Below are 23,141 nucleotides of genomic sequence, written 5' to 3' on the forward strand. Positions count from 1 at the left end.
CAGAGAAACACAGGTTGCATGGTTTCCCTCATTTGTGTCTATAAATCTATAAGTAAACACATGGATTGGTTAGCAATGAGTTGCAAATGAATGAGATGTAGTATAATAGACTATGAATAATTCAAATAATATAATTATTTTAAAAGACTAGGTCATTGTTGTGCTAGTGGCTTTAGTGAGTTCTTGTTTGTGGTCTTTTGGGAAGATGCCCCAAATGGAATCAACCCAGATGTCCATCAGTAGACGAATGGATCAGGAAAATGTGGTACATATACACAATGGAATTTTATGCCTCTATCAGAAAGAATGACATTGCCCCATTCATAAGGAAATGCAAGGACTTGGAAAATATTATACTAAGTGAAATGAGCCAGACCCAAATAAACATAGACTCTATGGTCTCCTTCATAGGGAATAATTAGCACAGGTTTCGTCTAGTCACAGCAGAGGATCACAAGAGCCTAATAGCTATGCCCCTATGAACGCATAAGATGATGCTAAGTGAAATGAACTCCATGTTATGGAAACTACTGTTATATCACTGTTGAAATTACTTTCAACATGCCATGTGAAACCATAGCTTCTATTGTGGATGATCCTCTCATATCCCCTTCCTGTGGTTGTACCCGCACTATCACTGTATCTTATCTGAGTACACTGGAAATTGTATATACTGGTATTAGAACTAGGGAAGTGAAAGGACATATCAAAATCGAGAGACAAAGGATAAAAAGACAAACAACTCCAAAAGCAATAATTGCAAAACCATTTGGTGTAAACCAACTGCACAACTCATGGGGGGAGAAGGAAAGAGGGAGGAGGCAGGGGGGAATGAGGAGCGAGGTAACAAACAGTACAAGAAATGTACCCAAGGCCTAATGTATGAAACTGTAACCTCTCAGTACATTACTTTGACAATAAATAAGAACAAAAAAAGAAAAAAAAAGACTAGATCAAATCTCAACAAAATAAGTATCAGGAAATGGGTACTCACTATAGGGAAGGGTGGGGCTAATTGCAGAGAAGAATAAAGAGTGTAAAGAAGCCAAGAATTCTTTACACTAAGAATTATGAAATATATGAAAAGGGTTGGGGCTGAGGGGGACGGATATGTTGAAGTAATGACAGATGAAGATGCATTGTGTATGTAAACTGCTTTGTTAAATGCCAAAAAAATATTACGTAAGCTAAAAATTAACTAAAGTAAGGGAAGATGTAAAATTGGAGGGGTGTGTGAGAAAGTTTAAAGGGGTAACATTGATTTATATGCACCATATTCATAGATTCCTTTGTTTTGTGGAAATGTTTGTACAACTAAAGATAATATTAATATTCAAAAAGTTTAGTAAACACCAGAATATATTGTCTGAGGACACTGATTTAGAAACATTAGTGAATATTTTTTGTTGTCAAATATGTACATATTTATATTTTGGTCATTTTTATGTTGGACATTATATAAACAACAATAAAAATTTGTTGTTTTACTTTTAACAGAAAATGAGTTCCTTAGTTGCTATTACATAATGCCATCACTTATAAAGCATTTCAAATGCAATACTAATCTAATGTCATTAGAAAGGAAAAAATGGGTAATTAAGAAAAGTAAAGCATTGCATAATGAATTATGAACCTGAACAAATATTCCAAGTAGTGAACATTTTTCAAAGAAACAGGCTTTATTTATTCTATGATGTTTGCATTTTTGCAACTTTATACTTTTTTTTTTTTTTTTTGGCCAGTCCTGGGCCTTGGACTCAGGGCCTGAGCACTGTCCCTGGCTTCTTTTTGCTCAAGGCTAGCACTCTGCCACTTGAGCCACAGCACCACTTCTGGCCATTTTCTGTATATGTGGTGCTGGGGAATCGAACCCAGGGCCTCATGTATATGAGGCAGGCACTCTTGCCACTAGGCCATGTCACCAGCCCCTGCAACTTTAATAAAGTTCTTTAGCTAATATCTATTGTTCAATGCATGTAATTTCAAATATACACTCCAGTAAACAGGAAAAAAAATCATTGTTAATATTTTCTTTAATTTGGGGTGTTCTTTCTCTTGTAGGTATATGACTCTAACATATGTGTTTGGGTTATATTAATAAAGATGATAGGCACAACCACTTAGAAAGTACAATGCCTTCTGATATCTTATAATGGCATTACTATTTGTGAGTTAATTTGTTGCTCAGAGAACTACAAAATTTAGAGAACATATTTTGGTGGTGTTAATACACATATAGTAAAGCATTTGGCTTTATTCTTTGGAAAATTAAAGTGTACATAATATTATTTAAATAAAGTAAGATGAAAAGCAAAATTTGGGCACCCTAAAACATCAATTGGGGGCACTATTGAGAAATAAATAATTGTATATTCATATAGTTGACTATTGTAAAATTCAAGAACTTGATAATAGCTGTAATTTCACAGTAAATGTAACACTGAAAAGATGGTTTCTTTAAAATCAATCAAAGGGCCCATTTGTGCAAATAGTCTGACAGTTGGAAATGCATGTATGCAGATTCATACAATTGAGATTTACTAAACACATATTTTCAGGAAGTTTTCTATAATTTAAATAAAAAAGTCATGTAATTGATCTTACCATTTTTCTTCATTCTTAAATATGTAAATCTGAATATCAATGAAAATTAAATTACATTCTACTGTACAGAAATAACATTAAAATGTTGAGATGGATTATATATACATATATTAGGTATGTTATGTGAAATTTAAAAAAAGTATTTAATATATACATATATTAATCCATTGAATATTAGCAAATGAACACCTAGTGTTTAAAATACTGATCTAATATTCATGAGTATAACTATAATTTTCCAAATTTAAAAGGAATGGAATGATGGTCCCTCTTAAAATATTTTCAGTGTATAACCTAAGAAAAGACATCTGGATTCTCATAATCCTCTTGTATGTTCAATCTGCTATATTTTCCAATACTGTTTAGCTTCTCAAAAACTCTACTCCACAAATGAATGCAAATGAAAAGTACAAATAATAACGTTATTATGAGAATTGTTTGGGAAATGTTTTAGTCACCTCTGGGACTTTGCAGGGTCCAACTTGAAGTCTGCTGAAACGGATTTCCTTCCAACATTAGAACTCCTGATTTAGCTCTTTCCATCTAAAAAACACTTGAATTCTTCAAGAGCCTTTGTATTATTGTAACAATGGGAATGTACAAATTGTCTCTATATTATCTGACTAATTCACAATTGTCTTCAGATGCCAATTTGTTTTCAAGAGTTGAACTTAAGAGTCCCATGAATCCTTTATATGCAGTACCAGATGCTCCACAAAACGAGTATCTTAAGCAAGGGTTGCAAACATAATGGAAGTGGTAATTATATTCAGAATTTTAAATTATAATATTAGCAATAATTTTAAGAAATGTATTTAGTAAAACAATTTGGGCTCTACTGATCATAGGAACTCAGTGATAAAAGTATCCAAAGGGCAAAAACATGGAAAATGATACATGAAACACTCTTCAGAGGGCCTAGAAAAAGACCACAATATAAATATATACTCTGATATGGCTTCAGACCACATACTTGGAAGCCACTGTAGGCATGAAAGTGCCTGTAAAATATGTTCCATAATGTGTGCACGATTAAAATGAAGAAAACTGAATGACATTCTTTGAAGTGTTTGATTTCTTTGATATAAAGTTTGATTTCTCTGAAAAAAGGAGAAAAACATAATCCTTGTTAGGAATATTCAATTAAAACACTACGCTGGGAACTTTCTTCAAATTGCGTAAAAGTACTCAAATGTATAGACAGAAAGGTTTGGAGAGAGATAAGGGGAATGAATATTCTCCAATTTCTTCCCAATAGAAATAGCCTAAAAAAAGCAAATGACAATGAAAAACAGCTGCTTCATGCTTCAGTATTTTTAAATGATTAAAAACTATCAATTATTCCTTCGGATGATGTCATTAATGAAGTAATTTTATTTGCTTTAAGGTTATCTTCAACATGTCCACTAAATCTAAGACATTATTGTATCTGATATTTTAATTGTACAATCAAACTAATTTGAAGTTGTTTTAGAAATTAAATATGTGTTGACAGTTTTATTTATATTATAAAAATTTGATCCCTAAAGCATCTACTATTTATTTGCTTTCCAAAATGACCCTGAGAGACAAAAAATGTGTTGTTCACATATTATTCATGTTTTAATGACGATCAAAAAGAAAGTGCACAAGGCTAAGGTGTTTATACCCCAGAGTCAGAGTGACATGGAAAAGCAATTGATGAGTAGTAGCCAAGACAAAAGGCATACTCAAGCCAGATTCTGTGCTAAATAGCTCATGTTTATTAACTCCTAGAATATTGACAAAATTATTCGGAAGATCCATTTCTACTTACCTAAAGAAGAGATAGTGACATGAACAAACTAAATAACTTCCTGCATGATCAAATAGCTAGCACAGCCCAAATCTATTCTATGGTGTAAATTCTGAACATTTCTCTTTTCTGGGTTTGATGGATTATTGTATGGAATAAAAACATCCCACAATAATATGATATTTATATCAGCTTTTCCTCAATCTAAAGTGAATGGTAAGCTTTATCTCTTTGCTTGCAATAATGTGATAGGAGACTTGTAGTCAGTGTTCACTCTAATAAACAGTAAGCACATATGATAAAACTGGAAACAAATTGAATATTTCGTAATATGAATAGAATTTTCCATTCACATTTTACTGTTTCCACCTAGATAATTCAGATATTCATAGTGATGATAAAGTAAGATATGTCTAATAGTATATAATATAATAGAACCTATCTATAAGTATCTTTGAACACAAATGAATGACAGTATAAATATGCCTACAGAACACAAGGAAGTAAAGGAATTTCTTTGAACATACATTATTTTCAGATTAAGTATGTACTTACTATGAAGCTTGTTAGGTCCATTTGCATTAGCTATGTCACTGCTATCTATGCAAATATTATCTTACTACTCACTAAATTCTGCCCAATTAAAAATAATGTAGAACTCGCAATCATCACTCTAACATTATTGTTTCCGTTAATAGTATATTAGATAATAGAATGCTTCAGTTAGCTGGAGGTATTCTAGAGCAACAAATGCAATGGATAATTTCGTGTGTGTGTGTGTGTGTGTGTGGTCTAAGTTGTTTCTTATTTCTGTAATAGACCTTAAGATGTTGAAATAAGTATTATTCTCTCCTCCCCTTAGAAGTTTTCATCATTCTTGGATCTATTATAAGGAATCATGGCTGGGGACTAGAATGCTAAGGAAAATAAACATAACAGACATAGTAGATCAAAGTGAAGTAAGCTCAAGTTTGATGGTATCTTGGACCTCATGAACTATCTCTGAAACTACCTTTCTTGGGACTTCTATACATAAATTTAAAAAGTACCTATTTCTTTACTGTTCGTTTTCTCTTACTTACTGATCTCTGCATTTTTAAGAGAAGGGATGACCTGCCAAAAGCAAGATATACCGAAAAGTTTTATTTCAAATCTTAGTAGAACAACAGAGTAGCAGTACTGAGAGATGACTCTGTTATAAATGATCCAACAGAATTCATTTAAGGAAGAATGCCAATGAAAAATTGCCAGTTCAAGCATTCCTGTATTCTTCCTCACCGACTTTTGTGCTTGGTTTGACATGCAACAATTTGGAAATGTTGTTTTAATTCAAATAGCTCTGATTTAACATGGTAGAGGGAGTAGAGATGGTCCAAGAACTGCTAAACATTCATCTTGGAACTATTCTTCTCTGGGGCTCAGGATTCCCTACTATTATGATGTTTCCAGCATGTGTCTTCTCATTGCTGACTAAATCACAGACTTTGGCACCCACTATAAAAATTGGCATAATTCCTGGTTTCACAAATAATGTATCAGCTGGAGCATGATGCATGCCTTCATTAACAAAATTGGGGCATGGTATTCAATAAACATCCCATCCAGCGTTTCACTGTCTGTCAATTTTAATTCAGCCAGAGATATTTTGGGTTGAGAAGTAAATTGTTTTATATTGGCAGGGAGCTTGGATGTGGCCGTGCCAAAAGTCTTAATTAAGCATCAAATCGAAGTATTATTTATGTAAGCTTTAAAAGAAAACAGCTTAAGGATTCAAACAAGTATAACCACGATTTTTTATGACAATACAATTTATGACAAAATTAAGATCATGCCTTAACTTAGAAAATAAATTTTCACTGTTTGGTCTTTAAAATTGAATGCATTGAACTACCATAATATATAGACTAATTTATTAATCCATGGAGTCCATAGTTGATTTGTTTTTAAGAAAAATATCTGACAGTGAAAAACTCATGAGTGGAAATATTTTCAGCCAATAGTGAAATTGACATTTTAAGTGTTGATGGAGTATTTTTGAGGGTTTTACTAATATTTTTCATTTGTTCAAATAATTCAAGAGATAAATGGCCCAATGAATACTTTTAGAGATATGTGAACATCTGATAATGAATGCAAAGTTTTAGATATCAACATCATATACTTAGTTCTTTCTTAAGGATGTTATCTTCAAGAACAATAAAAATAAAAGAAATTAATATATTTCTATAAGTAGCTCTGTGTTATCATGGAATATAATGATGATTGTAAATATGTCTGGAAAACCAAAATTTTCTAAATTACAAGCAATTGCACAAATACTCAAAGGACAATGTGACAAATATTGATGAACTTCTTAAAGTGTTCTTTTTCCTGTGTGTGATGTTGGTGAATGGAGGCATCTACAGTATTTTTCTTCTGTTCATGCACACGTGTGGATATCTGTATGCAGTAGAGTCAATGTGCATGATAGCTCTGTTTTTCTTCATCATCACTCTCAAGTCCTGAATGAGGGTACATACCAGACTGTTGCATCTACCCTTCTTCTTAGCACCTACCATGCTCTGCTATGAAAAGCAAAAAACAATTGTCACCTAATGTTTCCATAGTATTCCCCTCTTCTACAAATAACCTATAAATATCAGGTTCTCTTTTCTGTGTGTGTATGTATATATGTACATATATGTATATTTATTTACATATATGTGTATGATTACTTAAAACAAAGAAAAAGTTCACTTAAAATACAATAGGGGCTTGAAAAAGAACTGTGTTTTAAACAATTTGAGCTAAAGAGAAGAAAGACACATTTTAAAGACTCAAGAGAGCTTTGAGGTAAACTTGACTGAACTACTTCTGTCTCTTAGAGGTCTTTCAAAACCTTTGCATTTTAGTTCTCTGAATGTTTTCTCACCTCTAAGTGCTGATACCAATCCTTACCATTTATTGTTCAGAAAAATGGATAGGATCAATGGCATGATATTTATCAAGTGCTTTGAGCTCCTTGAACAAAAGAACTATATAAATATCATATAGTGCACTCAAGTATATAGAGGAGAATTGCTCTAGACTTCAAATTCTACAGGGGATATTCTATGTCATGGAATCTGCCCCAGCAAAATAGACAGTAATGAACAGCAAGTGCTCTAAGAAAATCTGTGGACCATTATGTTGATCCTCTACTTGTGGCAATAAAACACACATTTCATATCTATACTCCTCTTAGGGGAGTCTGTGGTGCATTTGCCTTTTGGCAAACAAGGCAGTGTATTTACCTATGTTAGTAAAAATTACAATTTAGTACTTAATTTACTACTTTAAATAATATTTGGGATTATTCATCAATTCAAATGGATTTCTTCCTGAAAGACATAAATAAAAATTAATCATCGTGAAGTCTCACAACACCCTACAGAATAGACATTTGTTAATTAAACTACTATTAATTGAGCACAAGTACCTGCTGTTTACTAAATATGATAATCTGAAAAAAGGACCTGTACTCCCATTATATTCTCAAAGTAGAGATGCACATGGTCAAATAGGAAAAGGAAGTGGTTTTCTTTCCTTTATTCTTTGAGCACTCAAATGATAGATATACACACATAATATATATATATATATATATATATACACATATATACAAACATTTATATGTATCTATTATCCATATATAATACACACAGGTGTGCATATATATATATATATATATATATATATATATATATATGCAGGCCTGTTTCTTTGGATCTTAGATGGAAAGATTAAAATTCTATACTTTTGAAGGATGAAGCAAAGAAAAAAAGATCTAGAGATATAAAGGTTTTAAAATTTAATTAGAGCAGATCCAGAAATGGGCTGGTCAAGCTTTCACAGGCTCTCTGTTAGAGTTAATGCCATCATTTGCCTGAACCAGCACTTCTTTGACTGCATCACCAATTCCAGCGAACTATTACATGTGTGATTTTGCACAAAATGCAGGCTATAATAGGAAATGCACACTGTGGTATTTAAATAAAGGCACAGAGTGACTTTCCTGTGGTAAATTCCCTTGTTTTCTAAATTAATGTAATTTTCTAGCCCATATCTCTGAGGGCAGCTACTGTTTTAGTTGTTCATCCATTTGTTTCACAGAGAAAACAGTTTCTTAGGTACTGAAAATTCCCTCATAGGAACACATAGGACTCCAGAAAGTCTAAGAAAGCAAAGGCTTCTTCCTTTCCCTTGGCTCCTGGAAAAGGAAAGGGATGAGCTAAACCTTTCACTCATAGAAAGGAAAAACAATCTGCTGCAAGATAAATGTGATGATTCATTTAAAACTCATAAAATTTTTCCATCATCTGTTCATCAAATGTATATTGATGAATGAATTTACAAGAAAAATATGTCTGTGAATTCTGGATGCCAAAGCTGTTAAAAGAGAAAACAAGATTCATACTCAAATATATATTTTCATAGTTTAAAAATATATTAAACAAGAAAACAAATAAGCAGGGAAATTTTAGTTGCTTCCAGATTCTGTGAAGTAAATGAATTTTATATATTTATCATATTTCTATTTATTATTTATTGTATTTATATATATTTTTGGAATTCACACCCTTGGCCTTAGAAATTGGGTACTTCATTTGCATCATTTAAGTCACTGAGGTTATGATACTTCCTTATAGTAGCAATAGGAATACTGATTCTGAAGCCACTATATAACCAAAGTCTCAGGGCTGATCCTTTTTTTCTATTCAGGGTTTCAACTGATTGTTCCAGGCCTACACACAGTGGGGGCTGGGAGGGGAGCTACATATTTAAATATGATTCCCATTTAACTGTCATAAACACACAGAAGAGGGTTTGAGGAAATAACTGTGTACCCCATAGCCACATCAAACTGACTCTCCACACTGGGGAAGTTGGAAAGCCATCTGAGAAGGTAGAAAGTGTACTCAAAGGAAGGGCAGAGCAGGGACACTGTCCAAATTAAATTCACTGACAACTGATCAACCCATTCTCAGAAGGCAGCTTTTAGTGGCCTTCAATTTGGAGCACAGGAACTGTGTTTAAAGATGTGGTCTCTGGGATCAGGAAAGATGTAAACTTCCAAAGCTTTCCAGATCTATAATACCATTATGACATTGAGTATTGAGTAAATAATTCTGAACCCTGACTGCTTATGTCTAAAGTAGAAAATGAAATAGTATTTGCTTCATGTGGATGTTACAAAATACACAATAACATATGTAAAGCACTTAACACATTGATGCATAAATCTGAGAGATAAATTTCCTTGTTCTTAAGAACAGGTTGAATCTCATAAGAAAGCAGTGGCTGAAATTGAAATTTACTTCTTTGAATGTTTTTCACATCATGGGACTGATTTTCTCCTTAAAGGGTTTGCTCACTTGTTTCTTTACTATGTTGACATTGTACTATTTTTTGTAGAAATCAATAGAACACAACAAATGTATCACCAAATAATACTGCTCACCTATTCCTACAAAGCTTCACAGCTCTTCCCAGCATTTGCCATGCATCTGATTGTATAAAGTAATCTACCAACATCCCTGAAAATTAATGTAATCAGTAGGATCTGACAATGTCACTGAAGGTTTTCAAGCAGGAGAAAGGCATAAGCTGCTCTTGATGGAGATTGATATCACAGGATAAGTAAGAATGAAATGTGATATTTCCCATGTCTTTTTCCCCAAGTCCACTAAATGGTGATTTTCGCACATCAAAGAATATCCATTTCCTTTATCCTAAATGAGAAATTTAGTGTGAACACAAATTAAAGGGTCTCTAAAAAACAACAACAATGAAAATCAATTGCTCATGACCAAGTACATTTTCCATTTCCTGTATTCTTACTGCTGTGAGGCAGAGAAGTAGACATGTTACAAGGCCAGAGCCCTGAAGAGAAAAAAGGACACACAGAGGCTGCCATTCAAAGATCTATCGGGAAGGACGTTTGCAGCACTGTGGTTCACTGTGGAGTGAATGATATAGACAGAATTCAAGCACTTCCAAAGCCAGAGGTGGGGCCATAAAAGGAGGGATTGTAGAGAGAGGTCTATTGGAATTCCTCTCAGAAAGCAACAGCCCATGTGCAGCCACAGGTAAGGCTGTGATGATGAAGATCAGGATGTTTTATATCAACAGTGTCACCCATGGGGGTGGAAGTCAACATTCCAATAAAGAGTGAAACCATTCTACGGACAAAGGCCTCATATCTAAAATATATGCAGAACTAAAAAAATTACTTTCCTCCAAAACAAAACCGCAAAGAACTAATAGCCCACTCATCAAGTGGGCTAAAGACCTACAAAGAGACTTCTCTGATGAGGAAATGAGAATGGCCAAGAGATATATGAAAAAGTGCTCTACATCACTGGCCATAAAAGAAATGCAAATCAAAACAACATTGAGATTCCATCTCACCCCAGTAAGAATGTCATATATCAAGAAGACTAACAATAACAGTTGTTGGAGGGGATGTGGCCAAAAGGGAACCCTACTTCATTGTTGGTGGGAATGTAAACTGGTTCAGCCACTCTGGCAAGCAGTATGGAGATTCCTCAGAAGGCTAAATGTAGAACTCCCCTATGACCCAACAACCCCACTTTTGGGTATTTATCCAAAACACTACAAACAAAATCACAGTAAAGCCACCAGCACAACAATGTTCATTGCAGCACAATTTGTCATAGCGAGAATCTGGAACCAACCCAGATGCCCCTCCGTAGACGAATGGATCAGGAAAATGTGGTACATATACCCAATGGAATTTTATGCCTCTATCAGAAAGAATGACATTGCCCCATTTGTAAGGAAATGGAAGAACTTGGAAATAATTATACTAAGTGAAGTGAGCCAGACCCAAAGAAACATGGACTCTATGGTCTCCCTTATTGGGAATAATTAGCACAGGTTTAGGCAAGTCACAACAGAGGATCACAAGAGCCCAATAGCTATACCCTTATGATCACATAAGATGATGCTAAGTGAAATGAACTCCATTTTATGAAAATGATTGTTATATCACAGTTGTAACTACTTTCAACATCCCATGTGTATCTGTAGCTTCTATTATTGATGATGTTCGTGTATCACCTTCTTGTGATTGTATCTACACTATCTCTGTAATCTTATCTGAGTGAATGGGAAACAGTGTGTACTGGTATTAGAATTAGGAAATTCAAAGGGAATACCAAAATTGAGAGACAAAGGGTAAAATACGAGAAACAACAACAAAAGCAATACTTGCAAAACTGTTTGGTGTAAGTGAACTGAACACCTCAGGGGGGGAAAGGGGGAGGGGGGAGGGGGGTATGAGGGACAAGGTAACAAATAGTACAAGAAATGTATCCAATGCCTAACGTATGAAACTGTAACCACTCTGTACATCAGTTTTATAATAAAAGCTTAAAAAAAAAAAGAGTGAAACCCACTGGTTCCTTCAATAACTCTAGTGTCTAGATGATGAAAACAGATTCCAAAGCAATGACAAGTATTTAGTAATGTCTTCCAAATCCTGAAGAGGTTTCACCTGTGACTAACTCTACTGTTCACTTAGAAGGGAGTTGGGGGTTCATATAATTCCAAGCATAATAAACCCACAACTTTACAACTTTATTAGTGGAATGAATACAGAATGTGGGTAACATCCATTGTGATGAAGGTGCTAGAAAGCGCTGGTATTATGAGATCCTCTGATAGTTTCTGGGCATCCTAGAAAAAGGCATTTCTATATGTTCACTTACAGCCAAATACATCACTGGGTTATTCACATTAAACAAGAAGCTATATCTTAAAAAAGAAACATTCAAAGAAGAAAAGTGTGCTTTGAAATTGTGTTAACATGAATTTAAATTATTTAGGATATTAACAAATTAAGGTGATATTGTAGAATTCTCTCAGATGCCAGGTGAAACATTCCGCCCTTACCTCACACACCCCCAAAAGAAAACACAGAGTATTAGGAAAGAAAAATTATTTTCAAGGGTAAAATCTTCCCAGACACTAAAGAACCTAAATCATAGGAGTTAGAAAATAATGGGAGAAAAACAAAGAAAATAAACAATTCAAGATTTTTTTTTCAAAATCAAGACCTAAGTATTTCAAATTTGAAATAGCATAGTATCCAACCAAGGACATATGGTCAAAAACTCCAAGGCAATAAAGAAGAAGACAATATCCTGAGTGTTCAAGAAACTTTTTAAAAATAGGAGAAAAATAAATACAAAATTAAATGTCTAGTACAGGTTAAAATGAAAACTCATAAAAATACAAAGAAAATCACACTCGGAGGAAAAAGATGGCGCGGACAGAGTAGGGAGGCACCCCGACTCGCTCCAACTGAATAGCAAGCTGGGAACTCCAACACCCAACACCCCATCAAGAACCCAGCAAAACCAGCAGCCAGAAGCAGTGGAGAAACTCAGGAAAACAAAAAGGAGCAAAAAAGAAGAGCCGAAAACCTACATGGAGCAGGAGAATCTCTGGGGCACCCTCCCCCCACCAGCCGACCCTGGCCTGAACAGGGCCAGGCTGGGAAAGGGGAACCGGCGATCGGCAGATAGGCTGCCAGGAGCGCAGAATTCAGATAGCGGGAGACCCCACGGACACAAGGCAGGGTGCGGACCAAGACACACACCGGCAGCAACGAGCAGTTCGGATCCACACTGGGTTCGGACAAGGGAACCCAGCGCTCCAGAAGGAGGGAACCATAGAAGCCACCACGACACGCCAACCCCTGAAGGGCCAACGGCTGTGCGGGACACACATACAAAGCAGCAAAAGTGAGTCCCTTATTACCTCCTCATGCAACGGGAGACCAGCTATCAGAGACCCAAGCCCTACAAAGAAGATAGATCTGCCTCCCTCCCCCTCCCCACCCCAAGGGAACAAAGAACCCCCAAATCAGGCTGGGAGCTCCCATCAGGTGCTGGGAAGTCAGTTTAGCAGGGGAAGGGCGGAGCAGCCCCAAGGCCCCACAGGTTCCTGAACTGGCAGACCCGGCCCCGCCCCCTTCCCAACAGGGGCCAGGGGACGGCCGGCAGGGCAAGCCCCACCCGAGGTGCCTGGACCTCGCAGACTCTTACAACTAAAATCACAGGTGCTGGTGGGCAATACCAGCACAGCAGGGACACCTGGACCTGATCACGTTGCCCCCTCGCAGCCGAGGCAAGGTCTTAGAGTGCTAACCCACGCCCTGACAGTCGATCCAACTTGGCCCCACACATACCGCCCCCCCAACAGACTCGCGGGAGGGCACAAACACAACCCAACAACCCGGGGCTCGCTCTGGGAAGCATACCCCGCTAAAGTGCCTGTTGTAGTGGACGCACAGCGCACAGGAGGGTGGGGCTGCCGGCTACAGCACCTGCTCTGGTAGGCGTACCCTGCATTGGTGGGCGGGGCCACAGCGGCAGCACCTGCTGCCGTAGACACGCCTACACAGAAGGGAGGGAAGAGCTACAAACCAAACCAGAAAAGCTATCCATCGATCTCCAGATGCGCAAATCACAAAGAAACGTAACACAGTTCATCAAAGGGCAAGCCAACTCGCCAGCTCCAAAAAGCAGCATGACTGAAGAGGAGATGGAGACTAAAAAAGCAAATGAGGCCATGTTAACAGGAATGATGGAAAGCGTCAGAAATGAAATCAGAAAACAATTCCAGGAGTTTAGAGCAGAAATCTTGAAGGACACCCAGGAAGCCAAGAAAGAAATGGAAACAAAATGGATACAATGCAAGCCTCCTTTAAAGAAAATCTCCACATCCTGAGAATTGAAATGCATGAAAAAATAGATTTAAAATACAACTCTTTAAAGGAAGAAATTTCCATGAGCAGAGCTGATCTGACAACCATAAATAGCTCTCTGACATCCATAAACTCCACAATTGAAACCATAACACAAAGAGTGGACCATATGGAATCCAGAATCTCTCACCTGGATGATGAAGCAGCCGGCAACAACCAGAAAATGACCACACTCCAAGAAAAGGTGAAGCTTCAGGGCAGACTAATCCAGAAACAAATGGACAAAGACAAGAGATATAATCTGTGCATAATTGGAATAGAAGAAGGAGCCGAATACCAGAGCAGAGGGCTTAAACATGTTCTCAATAAAGTTATTGCAGAAAACTTCCCCAATCTCACAGGGGACCCCATCCAGGTAACCGAAGCCTATAGGACACCTGACAGGCCAGACTCCAGAAAAGCCACCCCAAGGCACATAATATTCAAGACTACAGACCACAAGATTAAAGAGCAAATTCTGAATTCAGCCAAAGCAAAGAAGGAAACTTTCTACATTGGGAAGAGGATTCGAATAACAGCTGACTTATCCACACAAACTTACCAAGCTCGAAGTGAGTGGAAGAACACCATCCAAGTAATTCAGACTAACAATTTGCAACCTTGGATCAAATATCCAGCGAAATTGGAGTTCACATTCGAAGGGAAAACCAGATCTTTCCACACCAAAGAAGAGCTAAAGGAGTATGTGAATAAAAAACCAGCCCTACAGCAAACTCTAAGAGGGGAACCCCACCCAACAGAGATCGTAAAAGACACACAGACAGAATCAGAAAGAAACTTCAATAGCCAAAGTCCAGCAGAAAGATCAGCTCACTAAAGACAAGAAAAAAAAAGAGGGAAAAACAGCCCAACAAGAAAATGGAAGGAGAAAAAACACCCTTATCCTTGATCTCTTTAAATATAAATGGTTTAAACTCCCCGATAAAGAGGAGCAGACTGGCAGAATGGATTCGCAAACAAAAAGTTGACATCTGCTGTCTACAAGAGACCCACCTTACAGCAAGTGACAAAAACAGGCTTCGAATGAAAGGATGGAGCAAGATCTACCAAGCAAATGCACCCACTAAAACAGCAGGTGTAGCCATTCTGATCTCAGACAAGCTGGACTTCTCAGTAAAGTCCACTCAAAAAGACAAAGAAGGACACTACATATTAATACAAGGAAAAATCCAGAATCAAGAAATCACGGTGATAAATGTATACGCACCGAACAAAAGAGGCCCTACATATGTCAAGCAAATTCTAACAGAATTACAGAACAAGATAGAAGCAAACACAATCATAGTGGGTGACTTTAATACTCCTCTCTCTCCAAGAGACAGATTCAACACCCAGAGGATTAGTAAGGGAGCTGAGGACCTAAATAACACCATTTCCCAAAGGGATCTAACAGACCTATATAGAACCTTCCACCCTACAGAGACCCAATACACCTTCTTTTCAGCAGCCCATGGATCATATTCCAAAATAGACCACGTCATAGGCCACACAAAGAACCTCAGCAAATACAAAAGTATTGACGTCATCCCATGTATTATATCTGATCTCAGTGGATTAAAGGTAACACTCAACAACAAAGGATACCACAGAGGCTATACATACTCTTGGAGGCTAAACCCCACGCTGCTATCCAACACTTGGGCCATAGACCAAATTAAAGATGAAATCAATGAATTCATAAGCCACAATGACAATGAAAACACATCACAAAGAAACCTATGGGACACAGCTAAGGCAGTACTGAGGGGCAAGATCATTGCCCTCAGCACTCACATTAAAAGAATGGAAGCAGAGCAGGTGAATAACCTCATGATGAAACTAAAACAACTGGAGAAACAAGAAATGACAGAATCTAAAATGACTAGGAGGGGAGAGATCACAAAGATTAAAGAAGAGATAAATCTGATTGAAAATAGAAAGACCATTCAACAAATAAATAAGACTAAAAGCTAGTTCTTTGAGAAAATAAACAAAATTGACAGACCCCTTGCAAGACTTACAAAAAAAAGAAGAGAAGAGACTCATATTCGTAAAATCAGGGACTCCACCGGAAAAATTACAACAAGTACATATGATATTCAAACAATCATAAGGAGCTATTTCCAAAACCTCTACTCAGCAAAAAACAATAATTTTACAGAAATGGATCAATTCTTAGAGAAGTACAAACTGCCCAAACTGAACCAAGAAGAAATAAATCAACTAAATAAACCAATAACTTACGGTGAGATACAGGAGGTAATCAAGAACCTCCCTACTAAGAAAAGCCCAGGCCCAGATGGATTCACCAACGAATTCTACAAAACCTTTAGTGAGGAGCTAATACCAATACTCCTCAAACTCTTCCGCGAAATAGAAACAGAGGGAGAAATCCCAAACTCATTCTACGAAGCAAATATCATACTCATTCCCAAACCAGGCAAAGACCCAACAAAAAAAGAGAACTACAGACCAATATCACTAATGAACACAGACGCAAAGCTCCTCAATAAAATATTAGCTAACAGGATCCAGAAACTGATCAAGAAAATCATACATCATGACCAAGTAGGCTTCATCCCTCAGTCACAAGGATGGTTCAACATCCGTAAATCAATCAACGTAATTCACCACATAAACAGATCTAAAATTAAGAATTACATTGTTATCTCAGTTGATGCCCAAAAAGCCTTTGACAAAATACAACATCCATACCTATTAAAAGCTTTGGAGAGAACAGGAATAGATGGAACATTCCTCAAAACAATAAAAGCCATATACAACAGACCAACTGCTAATATCATATTAAATGGAGAGAAATTTAAATCATTCCCCCTAAACTCAGGAACAAGACAAGGATGCCCACTCTCCCCACTTCTGTTCAACATAGTGCTGGAATCCCTAGCCATAGCAATAAGGCAAGAGGAGGACATCAAAGGGATCCACATCGGCAAGGAACAAATCAAGTTATCCCTATTCGCAGACGACATGATCTTATATCTGAAGGACCCAAAAAACTCAGTACCCAAACTCCTACACCTAATAAACCAATTTGGCAAAGTAGCAGGATACAAAATCAATCCACAAAAGTCAGCAGCTTTTCTGTACACCAGCAATAGACAAACAGAAAAGGAAATTATGGAAACAATTCCATTTACAGTAGCCAAAAAAAGAATAAAGTACCTAGGGATCAACATAACCAAGGATGTGACGGACCTATTCAATGAAAACTACAAACATCTAATAAGGGAAATCAAAGAAGACACAAGGAGATGGAAAGACCTCCCATGCTCATGGGTAGGCAGAATCAATATAGTGATAATGGCCATACTGCCCAAATTTTTATACAAATTCAATGCAATACCTATCAAAATCCCAGCCACATTTTTCACTGAAATAGAGAAACCAATCCATAAATTCATATGGAACAGCAAAAAACCTAGAATAGCCAAAGCAATTCTAGGCAAAAAAAAGCAGTGCAGGAGGTATCACAATACCAGACTTCAAGCTCTACTACAAGGCCATCATAACAAAAACAGCATGGTATTGGTATAAAAACAGATCAGAAGACCAATGGATTAGAATTGAAGATCCAGAAATAAAACCGCACTCTCACAGTCAGCTGATATTCGACAAAGGAGCTAAAGACATACAATGGAATAAACATAGCCTCTTCAACTACTGGTGCTGGGAGAACTGGGCATCCATATGCAGAAAACTCAAAGTAGACCCAAGCCTATCACCATGCACCAAGATCAACTCAAAATGGATCAAGGACCTCAATATCACACCTGAATCCTTGAAACTACTGAAGGACAGAGTAGGAAAGACACTAGAACTTATAGGCACAGGAAGGAACTTCCTGAATAGAGTCCCAGGGGCACAACAAATAGGGGAAAGACTCGACAAATGGGACTACTACAAATTAAAAAGTTTCTGCACAGCTAAGGTCATAGCCACCAAAATAGAAAGACAGCCAACGATATGGGAAAGGATATTTACCAGCACAGCAACAGACAAAGGCCTGATATCTGTCATCTACAGAGAACTCAAAAAACTAAGCCCCTCCAAGCCCAATAAACCTATTAGGAAATGGGCAAAAGAGCTAAAGAGAGACTTCACAAGAGAAGATATAAAAATGGCAAAGAAGCACATGAGGAAATGCTCAACATCCCTGCTAGCAAAGGAAATGCAAATAAAAACAGCCCTGAGATACCACCTCACCCCAGTTAGAATGGCCTATACTCTGAACTCAGGAAACAACAAATGCTGGAGGGGCTGTGGGGAAAGAGTAACCCTTCTCCATTGTTGATGGGAGTGCAAATTAGTACAACCACTTTGGAGAACAGTATGGAGGTTTCTCAAAAAGCTCAATATAGACCTCCCCTATGACCCAGCCATACCACTCCTAGGCATCTATCCTAAACAGCAAAACCTAAGATATATAAAAGACATTTGTACTTCCATGTTTATCGCGGCACAATTCACAATAGCCAAAATATGGAAACAACCCAGATGCCCCTCCACAGACGAATGGATCAAAAAATATGGTACTTATACACAATAGAATACTACATAGCGATTAGGAATGGTGAAATATTGTTCTTCGCAGGGAAATGGTCAGAACTCAAACAAATAATGTTGAGCAAGACAAGCCTAGAACACAGAAAACAAAGGGGCATGATCTCCCTGATATATGACTGTTAACAAAGGGAGACAGAGAGACAGTAGAGACCAAGTCTGTGAATACTGTATATGTTCTTGATACATTGTATATTGTATATATGTCTACCTGACCTAGAGAAGGGATAGAAAAACAGGACGTAAGATATCACAAGAAATGTACACACTGCCCTACTATGTAACTGTACCCTTTTTGCACAACACCTTGTAAAAAAAATTGTGTTCAATTAATAAACAAATAAAAAATAAAATAAAATAAAAATCATTAACAATAAAAAAAGAAAATCACACTCAAAAATGCCCATGAAACTATTGGAACTCCAAGTGGAAGCAAAAAGTAACAAAAATAGGCAGGTTCACATATTATGAGCAATCCATGTTAAAGCATGTGAATATTCTCGCTTTTTAATCCAGTGATTCAGTTTGTTTACTTGAAATTTTCTATCTGCTCACTAGTGTCTAGTTTGTTTTCCTTTATTTCCTTCATTATATTTTATAATACCTACTATCAAAATTCTTACTGCTAATTCTAATATGACAAGCATCATGATTTAAATGTATTAACTCCTCCTATACCATTTCAATGTGTGTTCCATTGTTTCTGGCCTAAGCAGTATTTCTTCAGTTTCTCTGATCAGTATCATAGGCTCTTTTGAAATCTTGCATTAATGAGTGGTATTTGGTTCAACAGCAGCAGCAGCAGTTTCCTAAACAGAAACTTCACACCTCAATTTGTTTTCTTCTGTGTTGTCTTACCTTCCTCAATACCATCAGCAGGTATACATACTCTGTCTTAATTACATAGACTGCCACAATAAGAGCGATGAATTGCAAATTTTTACACTTGTTCAGTATTTTCTATAGTTGCTAGGTGATAGCAGCAAATGCCAAACAAAAATACTTCATCTTTAGATTACATTTTCTAGTTACTTTTCCTTTAAGTTATTTATACAGAGTGATTTAGACTGCATTAAAAATACTGCTTGAATAAAAGAAACATTTTGATTGGTTCACAGATTAATATAAAATATAGATTAATTTTTTTTCAGCTGAAGCAGCTGCTCACATGTTAAACTGCTAACATCATCAAATTCTAGCACACAGAAGTAAGGTGTTCCTAGGAATGAAGCTATCCTAAAGGGAAAGTAATAAGGCATATCTAAGCAGGGTGTTTGGTAATCTGGAGATAAAACTCTGACGGGATTAGAAGCATGAGGCTGCATTTCTGTCAAATTATTACCTCTCCATAATAACCCTTTCTTTCTTGTCACACCTGACTGTATAATTCCTGTCCAATTACAGAAGTGTCATTTTTTAGTGATTGTGTTAGCAATTTAGGTACATACTTTCCTTCTTCTACTTCAGAAGTTTTTCAGAAGACACACACTGAAACTGAGAGGCCTTTGTTCCTTGATGCTGTTAGGTGTTTTTGGTGAGGAAATTTGTTCAGACAGTGGGTCGTATCTGACTGGGATTGGGGATTCATTCTTTCTGGTTAGATTCAGACCTATATTTTTTCTAGTCCTACTCTTCCATTTGTTCCACTCTAGCAATGACTACTGATTAGTAGCTGTATCTTTAAGGAAGCCCTTGCAATTATTAAGTACCTGATGTATGACAGATAAGAAAATAGGACAATTCAAAAATTCAAGTGGTAAATCATAGGAGAAATCTCTATTGTCTCTATGATTTTTAATGTATAATTATGATATAAATTAAACACTTGCAGTAATTCACATATAAGAAAATGACAGATATTTAATATGGCATTTTTATATTAATGTATTTATACAGGTACAAAGACAGATACATACATGCTCTGACAAATATTCATACTGGGCTGGGAAATACATTTGTGAAGCTTTCCTTCAGGATGTAGCTGCTGTGGAAAATAGTGAAGTCTCAACTACTACATAATCCAGCAAGTCCACAAATGTATCTTGCTATATTAAAATACAGCTTTAAAAAGTTTGACCACTAATTTGACCACTAATACTGGGAAAGAAATATTACAAATAGGGAAAGATGAAAATAAATATAAGTAGTCTTAAAATATCTACAAAAATTTTCATATCACCTAAATTAATAAACATTCCTTAAAAATACTATACAAATATTGCTTACTGAGTGGAAAATGCATCATTATTTATGAGATGTTCTTTGTTGTGTGTTATGCTTCCAAAACTATTTTGTCTTTCCCAGTGCAAAAATACTGGCACTGAGATATTTATTTTTTTGTGAGTCTATCTCTCAGTAACCAGGAATTCACTAACAAGAAAAGTTACATTTTACTTCTTGACCTTTCTATTCCTATAAGTTAGTGCAAATAATATTTTTTAAACCTTTCACTAAATCAAAAACCAAAATAAGTTTCTTGCCAAATTTATTTTTTAATTAATTTATTTATTTATTGTCAAAATGTTGTACAGAGGGGTTAAGTTTCATATGTAAGGCCGTGAGTACATTTTCTTATCAAACTTGTTACCTCCTCCCTCATTTTTCTCCCACCTTCCCCACTCCCCAATCTCCAACCCCCATGAGTTGTACAGTTGGTTTATAGCATATTGTCTTCTAAGTATTGCTGTTGAATTTGTTTGCCTTTTAGGCCTCATCACTCCATTTTGATGTCCCCCTTCCCTTCCCTGGTTACAATAAACATGTATACAATACCCAGGGTACCAAAATCAATTACAGTGACATCAGGGGTAAAACCAAGGGGAAGAAAGACAAAAGAAAAAGGCATAATTTCTCATGGCATGTTGAAAAACAGAACAACAATGATAAACCACTTATTTCCATAAGTTGGAGTTCATTGCACTTTGCAATGTGCTCATATGTATATAGCTATTGAGCTATTGTGATCTCCTGCTAGGACTATCCTAGACATGTATTAATTATGACCAATGAGGGCAATCATAGAGTCCATGCTTCTTTGGGTCTGGCTCACTTCACTTAGTATAATTTTTTCCAAGTCCTTCCATTTCCTTACCAATAGGGCAGTGTCATTCTTTCTGATAGAGGCATAGAATTCTATTGTGTATATTTACACATTTTCCTGATCCACTCATCTACTGAGGGGCATTTGGGTTGGTTCCGTATTTTAGCAATGACAAATTGTGCTGCGATGAACATAGTTGTGCTGCTGGCTTTGGTGTGGTCTTGCTTGTAATTTTTTGAGTAGATGCTCAAAAGTGGGGCTGCTGGGTCTTAGGGGAGCTCTATGTTTAGCCTTCTGAGGAAACTCCATACCGCTTTCCAGAGTGGTTGAACAAGTTTACATTCTCATGAACAAACTAGTAGGGTTCCCTTTTGGCCACATCCTCGCCAGCATTTGTTGTTATAAGTTTTCCTGATAATGGAAATTCTTACTGGGTTGAGGTGGAATCTCAATGTTGTTTTGATTTGCATTTCTTTTATAGCCAGTGATGTAGAGCACTTCTTCATGTGTCTTTTGGCCATTCTCATTTGCTCTTCAGAGAAGTCTCTTTTTAGGTCTTTAGCCCACTTGTTGAGGGGGCTGTTGGTTCTTTGAGGACTTTTTGGAAGAATTTGATTTTTTGACGTTTGAGTATATTTTAGATATGAGGCCTTTGTCCATTGTATGGCCAGTAAAGACCTTCTCCCTATCTGTGGGCTTTCGGTTTATCTTGCAAACTATGTCATTTGCCATGTAGAAGCTCTGTAGTTTGATGCAGTACCATTTGTCCAACCTTTCTTTGATTTGTTGCATTTCTGGGTCTTTGTTAAGGAAGTTTCATCCTGTGCCAAGGAGACCAAGTGTTTATCCTACTCCTTCTTTTAGTGTTTTCAAGGTATTTGATTTTGCTGCTGGCAAATATGGTTCTTGCCAAATCTTCCTCAAAAGGAAAGAGAAAAAGATTATTCAAGTCACTTTTGAAACAATAAACTTCAATTAAAAGTACTTTTTGATTATTAGTGGTAGATTCTGAGTTAATTTCTGCAAATTGACTTAGTACACTAACATAGAGAAAGAAACAGGAGTATGTGAAGCGTGAAAAGGTGTATGTACATATTCATAAGACAAATGTTAGCTCATCTTTTAAAATTTAAACATAGCAAATGAACTGCTAGCACCAAAGTAAATGCTAATAGGGCCTTGCTAAACTATGAATCAGTGAAGTTATTGTTTTCTACAAATCCCACAAATGATTTACAGAGAAATTTAGAACCTTGGAATAAAAAGGTAGAGATACGATGTTATATCACTAGGCAAAAATATTGGCTGATTCGAAAAACATAAGCTATATTAGTTTATTTTCACAAGAT

The sequence above is a fragment of the Perognathus longimembris genome, chromosome 16 (assembly GCF_023159225.1).
Source record: "Perognathus longimembris pacificus isolate PPM17 chromosome 16, ASM2315922v1, whole genome shotgun sequence".
Lineage (NCBI taxonomy): Eukaryota > Metazoa > Chordata > Mammalia > Rodentia > Heteromyidae > Perognathus > Perognathus longimembris.